The sequence below is a fragment of the Rhinoderma darwinii genome, unplaced genomic scaffold (genome assembly GCF_050947455.1).
Source record: "Rhinoderma darwinii isolate aRhiDar2 unplaced genomic scaffold, aRhiDar2.hap1 Scaffold_446, whole genome shotgun sequence".
In the NCBI taxonomy this organism is placed as follows: Eukaryota; Metazoa; Chordata; class Amphibia; order Anura; family Rhinodermatidae; genus Rhinoderma; species Rhinoderma darwinii.
The window spans coordinates 189,906-207,974 of NW_027463908.1; the positions used below are offsets into that span (position 1 = coordinate 189,906).

General features: G+C 47.7%; 12 non-coding genes across 12 annotated transcripts; all 12 read left to right on the plus strand.

Moving 5' to 3' along the window:
• Nucleotides 1-820: 820 nt before the first annotated feature.
• LOC142715983 (U2 spliceosomal RNA) lies at nt 821-1,011 on the plus strand. Its single transcript, XR_012871292.1, has one exon. It is a non-coding gene; the product is annotated as a U2 spliceosomal RNA (small nuclear RNA).
• A 1,285-nt stretch (nt 1,012-2,296) lies between these two features.
• Nucleotides 2,297-2,487, plus strand: LOC142715984 (U2 spliceosomal RNA). The gene has a single exon (XR_012871293.1). It is a non-coding gene; the product is annotated as a U2 spliceosomal RNA (small nuclear RNA).
• Nucleotides 2,488-3,798: 1,311 nt separating this feature from the next.
• LOC142715985 (U2 spliceosomal RNA) lies at nt 3,799-3,989 on the plus strand. Its single transcript, XR_012871294.1, has one exon. It is a non-coding gene; the product is annotated as a U2 spliceosomal RNA (small nuclear RNA).
• A 1,300-nt stretch (nt 3,990-5,289) lies between these two features.
• LOC142715986 (U2 spliceosomal RNA) lies at nt 5,290-5,480 on the plus strand. The gene has a single exon (XR_012871295.1). It is a non-coding gene; the product is annotated as a U2 spliceosomal RNA (small nuclear RNA).
• Nucleotides 5,481-6,776: 1,296 nt separating this feature from the next.
• On the plus strand, nt 6,777-6,967 carry LOC142716021 (U2 spliceosomal RNA). Its single transcript, XR_012871327.1, has one exon. It is a non-coding gene; the product is annotated as a U2 spliceosomal RNA (small nuclear RNA).
• A 1,284-nt stretch (nt 6,968-8,251) lies between these two features.
• On the plus strand, nt 8,252-8,442 carry LOC142715987 (U2 spliceosomal RNA). The gene has a single exon (XR_012871296.1). It is a non-coding gene; the product is annotated as a U2 spliceosomal RNA (small nuclear RNA).
• A 1,292-nt stretch (nt 8,443-9,734) lies between these two features.
• On the plus strand, nt 9,735-9,925 carry LOC142715988 (U2 spliceosomal RNA). Its single transcript, XR_012871297.1, has one exon. It is a non-coding gene; the product is annotated as a U2 spliceosomal RNA (small nuclear RNA).
• A 1,292-nt stretch (nt 9,926-11,217) lies between these two features.
• LOC142715989 (U2 spliceosomal RNA) lies at nt 11,218-11,408 on the plus strand. The gene has a single exon (XR_012871298.1). It is a non-coding gene; the product is annotated as a U2 spliceosomal RNA (small nuclear RNA).
• Nucleotides 11,409-12,700: 1,292 nt separating this feature from the next.
• LOC142715991 (U2 spliceosomal RNA) lies at nt 12,701-12,891 on the plus strand. The gene has a single exon (XR_012871300.1). It is a non-coding gene; the product is annotated as a U2 spliceosomal RNA (small nuclear RNA).
• A 1,268-nt stretch (nt 12,892-14,159) lies between these two features.
• Nucleotides 14,160-14,350, plus strand: LOC142715992 (U2 spliceosomal RNA). Its single transcript, XR_012871301.1, has one exon. It is a non-coding gene; the product is annotated as a U2 spliceosomal RNA (small nuclear RNA).
• Nucleotides 14,351-15,642: 1,292 nt separating this feature from the next.
• On the plus strand, nt 15,643-15,833 carry LOC142715994 (U2 spliceosomal RNA). Its single transcript, XR_012871302.1, has one exon. It is a non-coding gene; the product is annotated as a U2 spliceosomal RNA (small nuclear RNA).
• Nucleotides 15,834-17,125: 1,292 nt separating this feature from the next.
• Nucleotides 17,126-17,316, plus strand: LOC142715995 (U2 spliceosomal RNA). The gene has a single exon (XR_012871303.1). It is a non-coding gene; the product is annotated as a U2 spliceosomal RNA (small nuclear RNA).
• The last annotated feature ends 753 nt before the right edge of the window (nt 17,317-18,069 follow it).

An 18,069-nucleotide genomic window follows, 5' to 3' on the forward strand; every position in this document is an offset into this window, starting at 1 on the left:
TGGAATGTACTGTCGTCCCTACATTTCAAGAAGAAGTAAGAATTGCAGTTGCAACAAAGCCTTGCTTGCCTACAAAGAGAGCAGCAATTTGGATTTGTTACTATGTTACCTAGAAGAATAACAAACTGTGCAAGGATGGAGGTTGTAGGAGCAAGGAGAAGTTGTCTGTAAAGTTGGTGGATGCCTATTTTCCATTTTGCAGTCCCTTGTCTCCCTCTTGTGGCCTCCTGGAGGCAACTAGCTGTGCAAAAAAAAGACAGCCTGGCGGCCGGCTGTTGCAGTGTTGCCCTCTCAGGCAACACTGAGTGACTGACTGAGCCTCACCGTCTTATATAAAGTTCAGACGGAACTTTGCACGTGTCATAGTGGAGCCCTCAGGATTCCAGAGCCAGCTTTCTGACATCATAATGGGGCCTCAGAGATAAAAGCCTGGGCCCAGGCAGTGTTGGTCAGTGCTGCTCAGCAGGCAGCACTGGACTGGACTGGATTACAGCTGATACAAGGTGTGAAGGAACAAGGGGTGGCTGTGGGCATGCACTTGCTGCCGCTGCCAGTGTTTATCTGCATGGCAGCAGGGCATTTGGGCGTTGCCAGGAAGGCGTTTTTATGTAGATTCCTCCTCTTTCAGCACTGCATTGTGGTGCAAGCAAAAGAAGCAAATCCTGTCTGGCTTCCTCTCCGGCCTTTATTCACCTCCCGTGTAGCTGTGAGTGTGTGAGCCTGCAGGGCCCCATGGAATTGCCTAGAAGTAGGCTGAATCGCTGCAAGGGCTGAACAGCAGTATCGGGCAGGCTCGGGCAACGCGCGGCCCGTTCGGGTTATCGCTTCTCGGCCTTTTGGCTAAGATCAAGTGTAGTATCTGTTCTTATCAGTTTAATATCTGATACGTCCCCTATCTGGGGACCATATATTAAATGGATTTTTAGAACAGGGAGATGGAAATAGAGCTTGCTCTGTCCACTCCACGCATTGACCTGGTATTGCAGTATTTCCAGGACCGGTGCACCCTTTCCTTATGTGTTGACTAAAAACAGATTCCAAAAGTGTTTTTTTGTCTTTGCTATTGTTTCTGTCTTTCTGAAGGGATCTCCCCTTTTAATCCCATTATTTCAACACCTGTTGGACAATGCATGAGTGATAATGAGCTCATTGATTAAATGCAATTAATGAATAGATTGCCACCTCTTGTTGTGTGTCGTCTGTGTTTCTGTGTTTCCGGCATTTCACATTGGAACACCTCATTCACCTTCCTTGTCTTCTCTCCGCCCTCCCTTTTAGGTAAGTTAAAGAGCTGCACCTGAGCCAGCCACTGATTGATTGATTGATTGATTGATTGATTGATTGATTGATTGATTGATGCAGCACAACAGTCAAATAGTGGAGTGGAGTAGGGGAACAGCAAACAGCCAATAAAGCAGCCCGCCCGCTCGCCTGCCCGCCACAATGGACCTACCTGTGTACACTAGATGGATGTGATGGAATGTACTGTCGTCCCTACATTTCAAGAAGAAGTAAGAATTGCAGTTGCAACAAAGCCTTGCTTGCCTACAAAGAGAGCAGCAATTTGGATTTGTTACTATGTTACCTAGAAGAATAACAAACTGTGCAAGGATGGAGGTTGTAGGAGCAAGGAGAAGTTGTCTGTAAAGTTGGTGGATGCCTATTTTCCATTTTGCAGTCCCTTGTCTCCCTCTTGTGGCCTCCTGGAGGCAACTAGCTGTGCAAAAAAAAGACAGCCTGGCGGCCGGCTGTTGCAGTGTTGCCCTCTCAGGCAACACTGAGTGACTGACTGAGCCTCACCGTCTTATATAAAGTTCAGACGGAACTTTGCACGTGTCATAGTGGAGCCCTCAGGATTCCAGAGCCAGCTTTCTGACATCATAATGGGGCCTCAGAGATAAAAGCCTGGGCCCAGGCAGTGTTGGTCAGTGCTGCTCAGCAGGCAGCACTGGACTGGACTGGATTACAGCTGATACAAGGTGTGAAGGAACAAGGGGTGGCTGTGGGCATGCACTTGCTGCCGCTGCCAGTGTTTATCTGCATGGCAGCAGGGCATTTGGGCGTTGCCAGGAAGGCGTTTTTATGTAGATTCCTCCTCTTTCAGCACTGCATTGTGGTGCAAGCAAAAGAAGCAAATCCTGTCTGGCTTCCTCTCCGGCCTTTATTCACCTCCCGTGTAGCTGTGAGTGTGTGAGCCTGCAGGGCCCCATGGAATTGCCTAGAAGTAGGCTGAATCGCTGCAAGGGCTGAACAGCAGTATCGGGCAGGCTCGGGCAACGCGCGGCCCGTTCGGGTTATCGCTTCTCGGCCTTTTGGCTAAGATCAAGTGTAGTATCTGTTCTTATCAGTTTAATATCTGATACGTCCCCTATCTGGGGACCATATATTAAATGGATTTTTAGAACAGGGAGATGGAAATAGAGCTTGCTCTGTCCACTCCACGCATTGACCTGGTATTGCAGTATTTCCAGGACCGGTGCACCCTTTCCTTATGTGTTGACTAAAAGCAGATTCCAAAAGTGTTTTTTGTCTTTGCTATTGTTTCTGTCTTTCTGAAGGGATCTCCCCTTTTAATCCCATTATTTCAACACCTGTTGGACAATGCATGAGTGATAATGAGCTCATTGATTAAATGCAATTAATGAATAGATTGCCACCTCTTGTTGTGTGTCGTCTGTGTTTCTGTGTTTCCGGCATTTCACATTGGAACACCTCATTCACCTTCCTTGTCTTCTCTCCGCCCTCCCTTTTAGGTAAGTTAAAGAGCTGCACCTGAGCCAGCCACTGATTGATTGATTGATTGATTGATTGATTGATTGATTGATTGATTGATTGATTGATTGATTGATTGATTGATTGATGCAGCACAACAGTCAAATAGTGGAGTGGAGTAGGGAACAGCAAACAGCCAATAAAGCAGCCCGCCCGCTCGCCTGCCCGCCACAATGGACCTACCTGTGTACACTAGATGGATGTGATGGAATGTACTGTCGTCCCTACATTTCAAGAAGAAGTAAGAATTGCAGTTGCAACAAAGCCTTGCTTGCCTACAAAGAGAGCAGCAATTTGGATTTGTTACTTTGTTACCTAGAAGAATAACAAACTGTGCAAGGATGGAGGTTGTAGGAGCAAGGAGAAGTTGTCTGTAAAGTTGGTGGATGCCTATTTTCCATTTTGCAGTCCCTTGTCTCCCTCTTGTGGCCTCCTGGAGGCAACTAGCTGTGCAAAAAAAAGACAGCCTGGCGGCCGGCTGTTGCAGTGTTGCCCTCTCAGGCAACACTGAGTGACTGACTGAGCCTCACCGTCTTATATAAAGTTCAGACGGAACTTTGCACGTGTCATAGTGGAGCCCTCAGGATTCCAGAGCCAGCTTTCTGACATCATAATGGGGCCTCAGAGATAAAAGCCTGGGCCCAGGCAGTGTTGGTCAGTGCTGCTCAGCAGGCAGCACTGGACTGGACTGGATTACAGCTGATACAAGGTGTGAAGGAACAAGGGGTGGCTGTGGGCATGCACTTGCTGCCGCTGCCAGTGTTTATCTGCATGGCAGCAGGGCATTTGGGCGTTGCCAGGAAGGCGTTTTTATGTAGATTCCTCCTCTTTCAGCACTGCATTGTGGTGCAAGCAAAAGAAGCAAATCCTGTCTGGCTTCCTCTCCGGCCTTTATTCACCTCCCGTGTAGCTGTGAGTGTGTGAGCCTGCAGGGCCCCATGGAATTGCCTAGAAGTAGGCTGAATCGCTGCAAGGGCTGAACAGCAGTATCGGGCAGGCTCGGGCAACGCGCGGCCCGTTCGGGTTATCGCTTCTCGGCCTTTTGGCTAAGATCAAGTGTAGTATCTGTTCTTATCAGTTTAATATCTGATACGTCCCCTATCTGGGGACCATATATTAAATGGATTTTTAGAACAGGGAGATGGAAATAGAGCTTGCTCTGTCCACTCCACGCATTGACCTGGTATTGCAGTATTTCCAGGACCGGTGCACCCTTTCCTTATGTGTTGACTAAAAGCAGATTCCAAAAGTGTTTTTTGTCTTTGCTATTGTTTCTGTCTTTCTGAAGGGATCTCCCCTTTTAATCCCATTATTTCAACACCTGTTGGACAATGCATGAGTGATAATGAGCTCATTGATTAAATGCAATTAATGAATAGATTGCCACCTCTTGTTGTGTGTCGTCTGTGTTTCTGTGTTTCCGGCATTTCACATTGGAACACCTCATTCACCTTCCTTGTCTTCTCTCCGCCCTCCCTTTTAGGTAAGTTAAAGAGCTGCACCTGAGCCAGCCACTGATTGATTGATTGATTGATTGATTGATTGATTGATTGATTGATTGATTGATTGATTGATTGATGCAGCACAACAGTCAAATAGTGGAGTGGAGTAGGGGAACAGCAAACACCCAATAAAGCAGCCCGCCCGCTCGCCTGCCCGCCACAATGGACCTACCTGTGTACACTAGATGGATGTGATGGAATGTACTGTCGTCCCTACATTTCAAGAAGAAGTAAGAATTGCAGTTGCAACAAAGCCTTGCTTGCCTACAAAGAGAGCAGCAATTTGGATTTGTTACTATGTTACCTAGAAGAATAACAAACTGTGCAAGGATGGAGGTTGTAGGAGCAAGGAGAAGTTGTCTGTAAAGTTGGTGGATGCCTATTTTCCATTTTGCAGTCCCTTGTCTCCCTCTTGTGGCCTCCTGGAGGCAACTAGCTGTGCAAAAAAAAGACAGCCTGGCGGCCGGCTGTTGCAGTGTTGCCCTCTCAGGCAACACTGAGTGACTGACTGAGCCTCACCGTCTTATATAAAGTTCAGACGGAACTTTGCACGTGTCATAGTGGAGCCCTCAGGATTCCAGAGCCAGCTTTCTGACATCATAATGGGGCCTCAGAGATAAAAGCCTGGGCCCAGGCAGTGTTGGTCAGTGCTGCTCAGCAGGCAGCACTGGACTGGACTGGATTACAGCTGATACAAGGTGTGAAGGAACAAGGGGTGGCTGTGGGCATGCACTTGCTGCCGCTGCCAGTGTTTATCTGCATGGCAGCAGGGCATTTGGGCGTTGCCAGGAAGGCGTTTTTATGTAGATTCCTCCTCTTTCAGCACTGCATTGTGGTGCAAGCAAAAGAAGCAAATCCTGTCTGGCTTCCTCTCCGGCCTTTATTCACCTCCCGTGTAGCTGTGAGTGTGTGAGCCTGCAGGGCCCCATGGAATTGCCTAGAAGTAGGCTGAATCGCTGCAAGGGCTGAACAGCAGTATCGGGCAGGCTCGGGCAACGCGCGGCCCGTTCGGGTTATCGCTTCTCGGCCTTTTGGCTAAGATCAAGTGTAGTATCTGTTCTTATCAGTTTAATATCTGATACGTCCCCTATCTGGGGACCATATATTAAATGGATTTTTAGAACAGGGAGATGGAAATAGAGCTTGCTCTGTCCACTCCACGCATTGACCTGGTATTGCAGTATTTCCAGGACCGGTGCACCCTTTCCTTATGTGTTGACTAAAAGCAGATTCCAAAAGTGTTTTTTGTCTTTGCTATTGTTTCTGTCTTTCTGAAGGGATCTCCCCTTTTAATCCCATTATTTCAACACCTGTTGGACAATGCATGAGTGATAATGAGCTCATTGATTAAATGCAATTAATGAATAGATTGCCACCTCTTGTTGTGTGTCGTCTGTGTTTCTGTGTTTCCGGCATTTCACATTGGAACACCTCATTCACCTTCCTTGTCTTCTCTCCGCCCTCCCTTTTAGGTAAGTTAAAGAGCTGCACCTGAGCCAGCCACTGATTGATTGATTGATTGATTGATTGATTGATTGATTGATTGATTGATTGATTGATTGATGCAGCACAACAGTCAAATAGTGGAGTGGAGTAGGGGAACAGCAAACAGCCAATAAAGCAGCCCGCCCGCTCGCCTGCCCGCCACAATGGACCTACCTGTGTACACTAGATGGATGTGATGGAATGTACTGTCGTCCCTACATTTCAAGAAGAAGTAAGAATTGCAGTTGCAACAAAGCCTTGCTTGCCTACAAAGAGAGCAGCAATTTGGATTTGTTACTATGTTACCTAGAAGAATAACAAACTGTGCAAGGATGGAGGTTGTAGGAGCAAGGAGAAGTTGTCTGTAAAGTTGGTGGATGCCTATTTTCCATTTTGCAGTCCCTTGTCTCCCTCTTGTGGCCTCCTGGAGGCAACTAGCTGTGCAAAAAAAAGACAGCCTGGCGGCCGGCTGTTGCAGTGTTGCCCTCTCAGGCAACACTGAGTGACTGACTGAGCCTCACCGTCTTATATAAAGTTCAGACGGAACTTTGCACGTGTCATAGTGGAGCCCTCAGGATTCCAGAGCCAGCTTTCTGACATCATAATGGGGCCTCAGAGATAAAAGCCTGGGCCCAGGCAGTGTTGGTCAGTGCTGCTCAGCAGGCAGCACTGGACTGGACTGGATTACAGCTGATACAAGGTGTGAAGGAACAAGGGGTGGCTGTGGGCATGCACTTGCTGCCGCTGCCAGTGTTTATCTGCATGGCAGCAGGGCATTTGGGCGTTGCCAGGAAGGCGTTTTTATGTAGATTCCTCCTCTTTCAGCACTGCATTGTGGTGCAAGCAAAAGAAGCAAATCCTGTCTGGCTTCCTCTCCGGCCTTTATTCACCTCCCGTGTAGCTGTGAGTGTGTGAGCCTGCAGGGCCCCATGGAATTGCCTAGAAGTAGGCTGAATCGCTGCAAGGGCTGAACAGCAGTATCGGGCAGGCTCGGGCAACGCGCGGCCCGTTCGAGTTATCGCTTCTCGGCCTTTTGGCTAAGATCAAGTGTAGTATCTGTTCTTATCAGTTTAATATCTGATACGTCCCCTATCTGGGGACCATATATTAAATGTATTTTTAGAACAGGGAGATGGAAATAGAGCTTGCTCTGTCCACTCCACGCATTGACCTGGTATTGCAGTATTTCCAGGACCGGTGCACCCTTTCCTTATGTGTTGACTAAAAGCAGATTCCAAAAGTGTTTTTTGTCTTTGCTATTGTTTCTGTCTTTCTGAAGGGATCTCCCCTTTTAATCCCATTATTTCAACACCTGTTGGACAATGCATGAGTGATAATGAGCTCATTGATTAAATGCAATTAATGAATAGATTGCCACCTCTTGTTGTGTGTCGTCTGTGTTTCTGTGTTTCCGGCATTTCACATTGGAACACCTCATTCACCTTCCTTGTCTTCTCTCCGCCCTCCCTTTTAGGTAAGTTAAAGAGCTGCACCTGAGCCAGCCACTGATTGATTGATTGATTGATTGATTGATTGATTGATTGATTGATTGATGCAGCACAACAGTCAAATAGTGGAGTGGAGTAGGGGAACAGCAAACAGCCAATAAAGCAGCCCGCCCGCTCGCCTGCCCGCCACAATGGACCTACCTGTGTACACTAGATGGATGTGATGGAATGTACTGTCGTCCCTACATTTCAAGAAGAAGTAAGAATTGCAGTTGCAACAAAGCCTTGCTTGCCTACAAAGAGAGCAGCAATTTGGATTTGTTACTATGTTACCTAGAAGAATAACAAACTGTGCAAGGATGGAGGTTGTAGGAGCAAGGAGAAGTTGTCTGTAAAGTTGGTGGATGCCTATTTTCCATTTTGCAGTCCCTTGTCTCCCTCTTGTGGCCTCCTGGAGGCAACTAGCTGTGCAAAAAAAAGACAGCCTGGCGGCCGGCTGTTGCAGTGTTGCCCTCTCAGGCAACACTGAGTGACTGACTGAGCCTCACCGTCTTATATAAAGTTCAGACGGAACTTTGCACGTGTCATAGTGGAGCCCTCAGGATTCCAGAGCCAGCTTTCTGACATCATAATGGGGCCTCAGAGATAAAAGCCTGGGCCCAGGCAGTGTTGGTCAGTGCTGCTCAGCAGGCAGCACTGGACTGGACTGGATTACAGCTGATACAAGGTGTGAAGGAACAAGGGGTGGCTGTGGGCATGCACTTGCTGCCGCTGCCAGTGTTTATCTGCATGGCAGCAGGGCATTTGGGCGTTGCCAGGAAGGCGTTTTTATGTAGATTCCTCCTCTTTCAGCACTGCATTGTGGTGCAAGCAAAAGAAGCAAATCCTGTCTGGCTTCCTCTCCGGCCTTTATTCACCTCCCGTGTAGCTGTGAGTGTGTGAGCCTGCAGGGCCCCATGGAATTGCCTAGAAGTAGGCTGAATCGCTGCAAGGGCTGAACAGCAGTATCGGGCAGGCTCGGGCAACGCGCGGCCCGTTCGGGTTATCGCTTCTCGGCCTTTTGGCTAAGATCAAGTGTAGTATCTGTTCTTATCAGTTTAATATCTGATACGTCCCCTATCTGGGGACCATATATTAAATGGATTTTTAGAACAGGGAGATGGAAATAGAGCTTGCTCTGTCCACTCCACGCATTGACCTGGTATTGCAGTATTTCCAGGACCGGTGCACCCTTTCCTTATGTGTTGACTAAAAGCAGATTCCAAAAGTGTTTTTTGTCTTTGCTATTGTTTCTGTCTTTCTGAAGGGATCTCCCCTTTTAATCCCATTATTTCAACACCTGTTGGACAATGCATGAGTGATAATGAGCTCATTGATTAAATGCAATTAATGAATAGATTGCCACCTCTTGTTGTGTGTCGTCTGTGTTTCTGTGTTTCCGGCATTTCACATTGGAACACCTCATTCACCTTCCTTGTCTTCTCTCCGCCCTCCCTTTTAGGTAAGTTAAAGAGCTGCACCTGAGCCAGCCACTGATTGATTGATTGATTGATTGATTGATTGATTGATTGATTGATTGATTGATTGATGCAGCACAACAGTCAAATAGTGGAGTGGAGTAGGGGAACAGCAAACAGCCAATAAAGCAGCCCGCCCGCTCGCCTGCCCGCCACAATGGACCTACCTGTGTACACTAGATGGATGTGATGGAATGTACTGTCGTCCCTACATTTCAAGAAGAAGTAAGAATTGCAGTTGCAACAAAGCCTTGCTTGCCTACAAAGAGAGCAGCAATTTGGATTTGTTACTATGTTACCTAGAAGAATAACAAACTGTGCAAGGATGGAGGTTGTAGGAGCAAGGAGAAGTTGTCTGTAAAGTTGGTGGATGCCTATTTTCCATTTTGCAGTCCCTTGTCTCCCTCTTGTGGCCTCCTGGAGGCAACTAGCTGTGCAAAAAAAAGACAGCCTGGCGGCCGGCTGTTGCAGTGTTGCCCTCTCAGGCAACACTGAGTGACTGACTGAGCCTCACCGTCTTATATAAAGTTCAGACGGAACTTTGCACGTGTCATAGTGGAGCCCTCAGGATTCCAGAGCCAGCTTTCTGACATCATAATGGGGCCTCAGAGATAAAAGCCTGGGCCCAGGCAGTGTTGGTCAGTGCTGCTCAGCAGGCAGCACTGGACTGGACTGGATTACAGCTGATACAAGGTGTGAAGGAACAAGGGGTGGCTGTGGGCATGCACTTGCTGCCGCTGCCAGTGTTTATCTGCATGGCAGCAGGGCATTTGGGCGTTGCCAGGAAGGCGTTTTTATGTAGATTCCTCCTCTTTCAGCACTGCATTGTGGTGCAAGCAAAAGAAGCAAATCCTGTCTGGCTTCCTCTCCGGCCTTTATTCACCTCCCGTGTAGCTGTGAGTGTGTGAGCCTGCAGGGCCCCATGGAATTGCCTAGAAGTAGGCTGAATCGCTGCAAGGGCTGAACAGCAGTATCGGGCAGGCTCGGGCAACGCGCGGCCCGTTCGGGTTATCGCTTCTCGGCCTTTTGGCTAAGATCAAGTGTAGTATCTGTTCTTATCAGTTTAATATCTGATACGTCCCCTATCTGGGGACCATATATTAAATGGATTTTTAGAACAGGGAGATGGAAATAGAGCTTGCTCTGTCCACTCCACGCATTGACCTGGTATTGCAGTATTTCCAGGACCGGTGCACCCTTTCCTTATGTGTTGACTAAAAGCAGATTCCAAAAGTGTTTTTTGTCTTTGCTATTGTTTCTGTCTTTCTGAAGGGATCTCCCCTTTTAATCCCATTATTTCAACACCTGTTGGACAATGCATGAGTGATAATGAGCTCATTGATTAAATGCAATTAATGAATAGATTGCCACCTCTTGTTGTGTGTCGTCTGTGTTTCTGTGTTTCCGGCATTTCACATTGGAACACCTCATTCACCTTCCTTGTCTTCTCTCCGCCCTCCCTTTTAGGTAAGTTAAAGAGCTGCACCTGAGCCAGCCACTGATTGATTGATTGATTGATTGATTGATTGATTGATTGATTGATTGATTGATTGATGCAGCACAACAGTCAAATAGTGGAGTGGAGTAGGGGAACAGCAAACAGCCAATAAAGCAGCCCGCCCGCTCGCCTGCCCGCCACAATGGACCTACCTGTGTACACTAGATGGATGTGATGGAATGTACTGTCGTCCCTACATTTCAAGAAGAAGTAAGAATTGCAGTTGCAACAAAGCCTTGCTTGCCTACAAAGAGAGCAGCAATTTGGATTTGTTACTATGTTACCTAGAAGAATAACAAACTGTGCAAGGATGGAGGTTGTAGGAGCAAGGAGAAGTTGTCTGTAAAGTTGGTGGATGCCTATTTTCCATTTTGCAGTCCCTTGTCTCCCTCTTGTGGCCTCCTGGAGGCAACTAGCTGTGCAAAAAAAAGACAGCCTGGCGGCTGGCTGTTGCAGTGTTGCCCTCTCAGGCAACACTGAGTGACTGACTGAGCCTCACCGTCTTATATAAAGTTCAGACGGAACTTTGCACGTGTCATAGTGGAGCCCTCAGGATTCCAGAGCCAGCTTTCTGACATCATAATGGGGCCTCAGAGATAAAAGCCTGGGCCCAGGCAGTGTTGGTCAGTGCTGCTCAGCAGGCAGCACTGGACTGGACTGGATTACAGCTGATACAAGGTGTGAAGGAACAAGGGGTGGCTGTGGGCATGCACTTGCTGCCGCTGCCAGTGTTTATCTGCATGGCAGCATGGCATTTGGGCGTTGCCAGGAAGGCGTTTTTATGTAGATTCCTCTTCTTTCAGCACTGCATTGTGGTGCAAGCAAAAGAAGCAAATCCTGTCTGGCTTCCTCTCCGGCCTTTATTCACCTCCCGTGTAGCTGTGAGTGTGTGAGCCTGCAGGGCCCCATGGAATTGCCTAGAAGTAGGCTGAATCGCTGCAAGGGCTGAACAGCAGTATCGGGCAGGCTCGGGCAACGCGCGGCCCGTTCGGGTTATCGCTTCTCGGCCTTTTGGCTAAGATCAAGTGTAGTATCTGTTCTTATCAGTTTAATATCTGATACGTCCCCTATCTGGGGACCATATATTAAATGGATTTTTAGAACAGGGAGATGGAAATAGAGCTTGCTCTGTCCACTCCACGCATTGACCTGGTATTGCAGTATTTCCAGGACCGGTGCACCCTTTCCTTATGTGTTGACTAAAAGCAGATTCCAAAAGTGTTTTTTGTCTTTGCTATTGTTTCTGTCTTTCTGAAGGGATCTCCCCTTTTAATCCCATTATTTCAACACCTGTTGGACAATGCATGAGTGATAATGAGCTCATTGATTAAATGCAATTAATGAATAGATTGCCACCTCTTGTTGTGTGTCGTCTGTGTTTCTGTGTTTCCGGCATTTCACATTGGAACACCTCATTCACCTTCCTTGTCTTCTCTCCGCCCTCCCTTTTAGGTAAGTTAAAGAGCTGCACCTGAGCCAGCCACTGATTGATTGATTGATTGATTGATTGATTGATTGATTGATTGATTGATTGATTGATGCAGCACAACAGTCAAATAGTGGAGTGGAGTAGGGGAACAGCAAACAGCTAATAAAGCAGCCCGCCCGCTCGCCTGCCCGCCACAATGGACCTACCTGTGTACACTAGATGGATGTGATGGAATGTACTGTCGTCCCTACATTTCAAGAAGAAGTAAGAATTGCAGTTGCAACAAAGCCTTGCTTGCCTACAAAGAGAGCAGCAATTTGGATTTGTTACTATGTTACCTAGAAGAATAACAAACTGTGCAAGGATGGAGGTTGTAGGAGCAAGGAGAAGTTGTCTGTAAAGTTGGTGGATGCCTATTTTCCATTTTGCAGTCCCTTGTCTCCCTCTTGTGGCCTCCTGGAGGCAACTAGCTGTGCAAAAAAAAGACAGCCTGGCGGCCGGCTGTTGCAGTGTTGCCCTCTCAGGCAACACTGAGTGACTGACTGAGCCTCACCGTCTTATATAAAGTTCAGACGGAACTTTGCACGTGTCATAGTGGAGCCCTCAGGATTCCAGAGCCAGCTTTCTGACATCATAATGGGGCCTCAGAGATAAAAGCCTGGGCCCAGGCAGTGTTGGTCAGTGCTGCTCAGCAGGCAGCACTGGACTGGACTGGATTACAGCTGATACAAGGTGTGAAGGAACAAGGGGTGGCTGTGGGCATGCACTTGCTGCCGCTGCCAGTGTTTATCTGCATGGCAGCAGGGCATTTGGGCGTTGCCAGGAAGGCATTTTTATGTAGATTCCTCCTCTTTCAGCACTGCATTGTGGTGCAAGCAAAAGAAGCAAATCCTGTCTGGCTTCCTCTCCGGCCTTTATTCACCTCCCGTGTAGCTGTGAGTGTGTGAGCCTGCAGGGCCCCATGGAATTGCCTAGAAGTAGGCTGAATCGCTGCAAGGGCTGAACAGCAGTATCGGGCAGGCTCGGGCAACGCGCGGCCCGTTCGGGTTATCGCTTCTCGGCCTTTTGGCTAAGATCAAGTGTAGTATCTGTTCTTATCAGTTTAATATCTGATACGTCCCCTATCTGGGGACCATATATTAAATGGATTTTTAGAACAGGGAGATGGAAATAGAGCTTGCTCTGTCCACTCCACGCATTGACCTGGTATTGCAGTATTTCCAGGACCGGTGCACCCTTTCCTTATGTGTTGACTAAAAGCAGATTCCAAAAGTGTTTTTTGTCTTTGCTATTGTTTCTGTCTTTCTGAAGGGATCTCCCCTTTTAATCCCATTATTTCAACACCTGTTGGACAATGCATGAGTGATAATGAGCTCATTGATTAAATGCAATTAATGAATAGATTGCCACCTCTTGTTGTGTGTCGTCTGTGTTTCTGTGTTTCCGGCATTTCACATTGGAACACCTCATTCACCTTCCTTGTCTTCTCTCCGCCCTCCCTTTTAGGTAAGTTAAAGAGCTGCACCTGAGCCAGCCACTGATTGATTGATTGATTGATTGATTGATTGATGCAGCACAACAGTCAAATAGTGGAGTGGAGTAGGGGAACAGCAAACAGCCAATAAAGCAGCCCGCCCGCTCGCCTGTCCGCCACAATGGACCTACCTGTGTACACTAGATGGATGTGATGGAATGTACTGTCGTCCCTACATTTCAAGAAGAAGTAAGAATTGCAGTTGCAACAAAGCCTTGCTTGCCTACAAAGAGAGCAGCAATTTGGATTTGTTACTATGTTACCTAGAAGAATAACAAACTGTGCAAGGATGGAGGTTGTAGGAGCAAGGAGAAGTGGTCTGTAAAGTTGGTGGATGCCTATTTTCCATTTTGCAGTCCCTTGTCTCCCTCTTGTGGCCTCCTGGAGGCAACTAGCTGTGCAAAAAAAAGACAGCCTGGCGGCCGGCTGTTGCAGTGTTGCCCTCTCAGGCAACACTGAGTGACTGACTGAGCCTCACCGTCTTATATAAAGTTCAGACGGAACTTTGCACGTGTCATAGTGGAGCCCTCAGGATTCCAGAGCCAGCTTTCTGACATCATAATGGGGCCTCAGAGATAAAAGCCTGGGCCCAGGCAGTGTTGGTCAGTGCTGCTCAGCAGGCAGCACTGGACTGGACTGGATTACAGCTGATACAAGGTGTGAAGGAACAAGGGGTGGCTGTGGGCATGCACTTGCTGCCGCTGCCAGTGTTTATCTGCATGGCAGCAGGGCATTTGGGCGTTGCCAGGAAGGCGTTTTTATGTAGATTCCTCCTCTTTCAGCACTGCATTGTGGTGCAAGCAAAAGAAGCAAATCCTGTCTGGCTTCCTCTCCGGCCTTTATTCACCTCCCGTGTAGCTGTGAGTGTGTGAGCCTGCAGGGCCCCATGGAATTGCCTAGAAGTAGGCTGAATCGCTGCAAGGGCTGAACAGCAGTATCGGGCAGGCTCGGGCAACGCGCGGCCCGTTCGGGTTATCGCTTCTCGGCCTTTTGGCTAAGATCAAGTGTAGTATCTGTTCTTATCAGTTTAATATCTGATACGTCCCCTATCTGGGGACCATATATTAAATGGATTTTTAGAACAGGGAGATGGAAATAGAGCTTGCTCTGTCCACTCCACGCATTGACCTGGTATTGCAGTATTTCCAGGACCGGTGCACCCTTTCCTTATGTGTTGACTAAAAGCAGATTCCAAAAGTGTTTTTTGTCTTTGCTATTGTTTCTGTCTTTCTGAAGGGATCTCCCCTTTTAATCCCATTATTTCAACACCTGTTGGACAATGCATGAGTGATAATGAGCTCATTGATTAAATGCAATTAATGAATAGATTGCCACCTCTTGTTGTGTGTCGTCTGTGTTTCTGTGTTTCCGGCATTTCACATTGGAACACCTCATTCACCTTCCTTGTCTTCTCTCCGCCCTCCCTTTTAGGTAAGTTAAAGAGCTGCACCTGAGCCAGCCACTGATTGATTGATTGATTGATTGATTGATTGATTGATTGATTGATTGATTGATTGATGCAGCACAACAGTCAAATAGTGGAGTGGAGTAGGGGAACAGCAAACAGCCAATAAAGCAGCCCGCCCGCTCGCCTGCCCGCCACAATGGACCTACCTGTGTACACTAGATGGATGTGATGGAATGTACTGTCGTCCCTACATTTCAAGAAGAAGTAAGAATTGCAGTTGCAACAAAGCCTTGCTTGCCTACAAAGAGAGCAGCAATTTGGATTTGTTACTATGTTACCTAGAAGAATAACAAACTGTGCAAGGATGGAGGTTGTAGGAGCAAGGAGAAGTTGTCTGTAAAGTTGGTGGATGCCTATTTTCCATTTTGCAGTCCCTTGTCTCCCTCTTGTGGCCTCCTGGAGGCAACTAGCTGTGCAAAAAAAAGACAGCCTGGCGGCCGGCTGTTGCAGTGTTGCCCTCTCAGGCAACACTGAGTGACTGACTGAGCCTCACCGTCTTATATAAAGTTCAGACGGAACTTTGCACGTGTCATAGTGGAGCCCTCAGGATTCCAGAGCCAGCTTTCTGACATCATAATGGGGCCTCAGAGATAAAAGCCTGGGCCCAGGCAGTGTTGGTCAGTGCTGCTCAGCAGGCAGCACTGGACTGGACTGGATTACAGCTGATACAAGGTGTGAAGGAACAAGGGGTGGCTGTGGGCATGCACTTGCTGCCGCTGCCAGTGTTTATCTGCATGGCAGCAGGGCATTTGGGCGTTGCCAGGAAGGCGTTTTTATGTAGATTCCTCCTCTTTCAGCACTGCATTGTGGTGCAAGCAAAAGAAGCAAATCCTGTCTGGCTTCCTCTCCGGCCTTTATTCACCTCCCGTGTAGCTGTGAGTGTGTGAGCCTGCAGGGCCCCATGGAATTGCCTAGAAGTAGGCTGAATCGCTGCAAGGGCTGAACAGCAGTATCGGGCAGGCTCGGGCAACGCGCGGCCCGTTCGGGTTATCGCTTCTCGGCCTTTTGGCTAAGATCAAGTGTAGTATCTGTTCTTATCAGTTTAATATCTGATACGTCCCCTATCTGGGGACCATATATTAAATGGATTTTTAGAACAGGGAGATGGAAATAGAGCTTGCTCTGTCCACTCCACGCATTGACCTGGTATTGCAGTATTTCCAGGACCGGTGCACCCTTTCCTTATGTGTTGACTAAAAGCAGATTCCAAAAGTGTTTTTTGTCTTTGCTATTGTTTCTGTCTTTCTGAAGGGATCTCCCCTTTTAATCCCATTATTTCAACACCTGTTGGACAATGCATGAGTGATAATGAGCTCATTGATTAAATGCAATTAATGAATAGATTGCCACCTCTTGTTGTGTGTCGTCTGTGTTTCTGTGTTTCCGGCATTTCACATTGGAACACCTCATTCACCTTCCTTGTCTTCTCTCCGCCCTCCCTTTTAGGTAAGTTAAAGAGCTGCACCTGAGCCAGCCACTGATTGATTGATTGATTGATTGATTGATTGATTGATTGATTGATTGATTGATTGATGCAGCACAACAGTCAAATAGTGGAGTGGAGTAGGGGAACAGCAAACAGCCAATAAAGCAGCCCGCCCGCTCGCCTGCCCGCCACAATGGACCTACCTGTGTACACTAGATGGATGTGATGGAATGTACTGTCGTCCCTACATTTCAAGAAGAAGTAAGAATTGCAGTTGCAACAAAGCCTTGCTTGCCTACAAAGAGAGCAGCAATTTGGATTTGTTACTATGTTACCTAGAAGAATAACAAACTGTGCAAGGATGGAGGTTGTAGGAGCAAGGAGAAGTTGTCTGTAAAGTTGGTGGATGCCTATTTTCCATTTTGCAGTCCCTTGTCTCCCTCTTGTGGCCTCCTGGAGGCAACTAGCTGTGCAAAAAAAAGACAGCCTGGCGGCCGGCTGTTGCAGTGTTGCCCTCTCAGGCAACACTGAGTGACTGACTGAGCCTCACCGTCTTATATAAAGTTCAGACGGAACTTTGCACGTGTCATAGTGGAGCCCTCAGGATTCCAGAGCCAGCTTTCTGACATCATAATGGGGCCTCAGAGATAAAAGCCTGGGCCCAGGCAGTGTTGGTCAGTGCTGCTCAGCAGGCAGCACTGGACTGGACTGGATTACAGCTGATACAAGGTGTGAAGGAACAAGGGGTGGCTGTGGGCATGCACTTGCTGCCGCTGCCAGTGTTTATCTGCATGGCAGCAGGGCATTTGGGCGTTGCCAGGAAGGCGTTTTTATGTAGATTCCTCCTCTTTCAGCACTGCATTGTGGTGCAAGCAAAAGAAGCAAATCCTGTCTGGCTTCCTCTCCGGCCTTTATTCACCTCCCGTGTAGCTGTGAGTGTGTGAGCCTGCAGGGCCCCATGGAATTGCCTAGAAGTAGGCTGAATCGCTGCAAGGGCTGAACAGCAGTATCGGGCAGGCTCGGGCAACACGCGGCCCGTTCGGGTTATCGCTTCTCGGCCTTTTGGCTAAGATCAAGTGTAGTATCTGTTCTTATCAGTTTAATATCTGATACGTCCCCTATCTGGGGACCATATATTAAATGGATTTTTAGAACAGGGAGATGGAAATAGAGCTTGCTCTGTCCACTCCACGCATTGACCTGGTATTGCAGTATTTCCAGGACCGGTGCACCCTTTCCTTATGTGTTGACTAAAAGCAGATTCCAAAAGTGTTTTTTGTCTTTGCTATTGTTTCTGTCTTTCTGAAGGGATCTCCCCTTTTAATCCCATTATTTCAACACCTGTTGGACAATGCATGAGTGATAATGAGCTCATTGATTAAATGCAATTAATGAATAGATTGCCACCTCTTGTTGTGTGTCGTCTGTGTTTCTGTGTTTCCGGCATTTCACATTGGAACACCTCATTCACCTTCCTTGTCTTCTCTCCGCCCTCCCTTTTAGGTAAGTTAAAGAGCTGCACCTGAGCCAGCCACTGATTGATTGATTGATTGATTGATTGATTGATTGATTGATTGACAGATTGATTGATTGATTGATGCAGCACAACAGTCAAATAGTGGAGTGGAGTAGGGGAACAGCAAACAGCCAATAAAGCAGCCCGCCCGCTCGCCTGCCCGCCACAATGGACCTACCTGTGTACACTAGATGGATGTGATGGAATGTACTGTCGTCCCTACATTTCAAGAAGAAGTAAGAATTGCAGTTGCAACAAAGCCTTGCTTGCCTACAAAGAGAGCAGCAATTTGGATTTGTTACTATGTTACCTAGAAGAATAACAAACTGTGCAAGGATGGAGGTTGTAGGAGCAAGGAGAAGTTGTCTGTAAAGTTGGTGGATGCCTATTTTCCATTTTGCAGTCCCTTGTCTCCCTCTTGTGGCCTCCTGGAGGCAACTAGCTGTGCAAAAAAAAGACAGCCTGGCGGCCGGC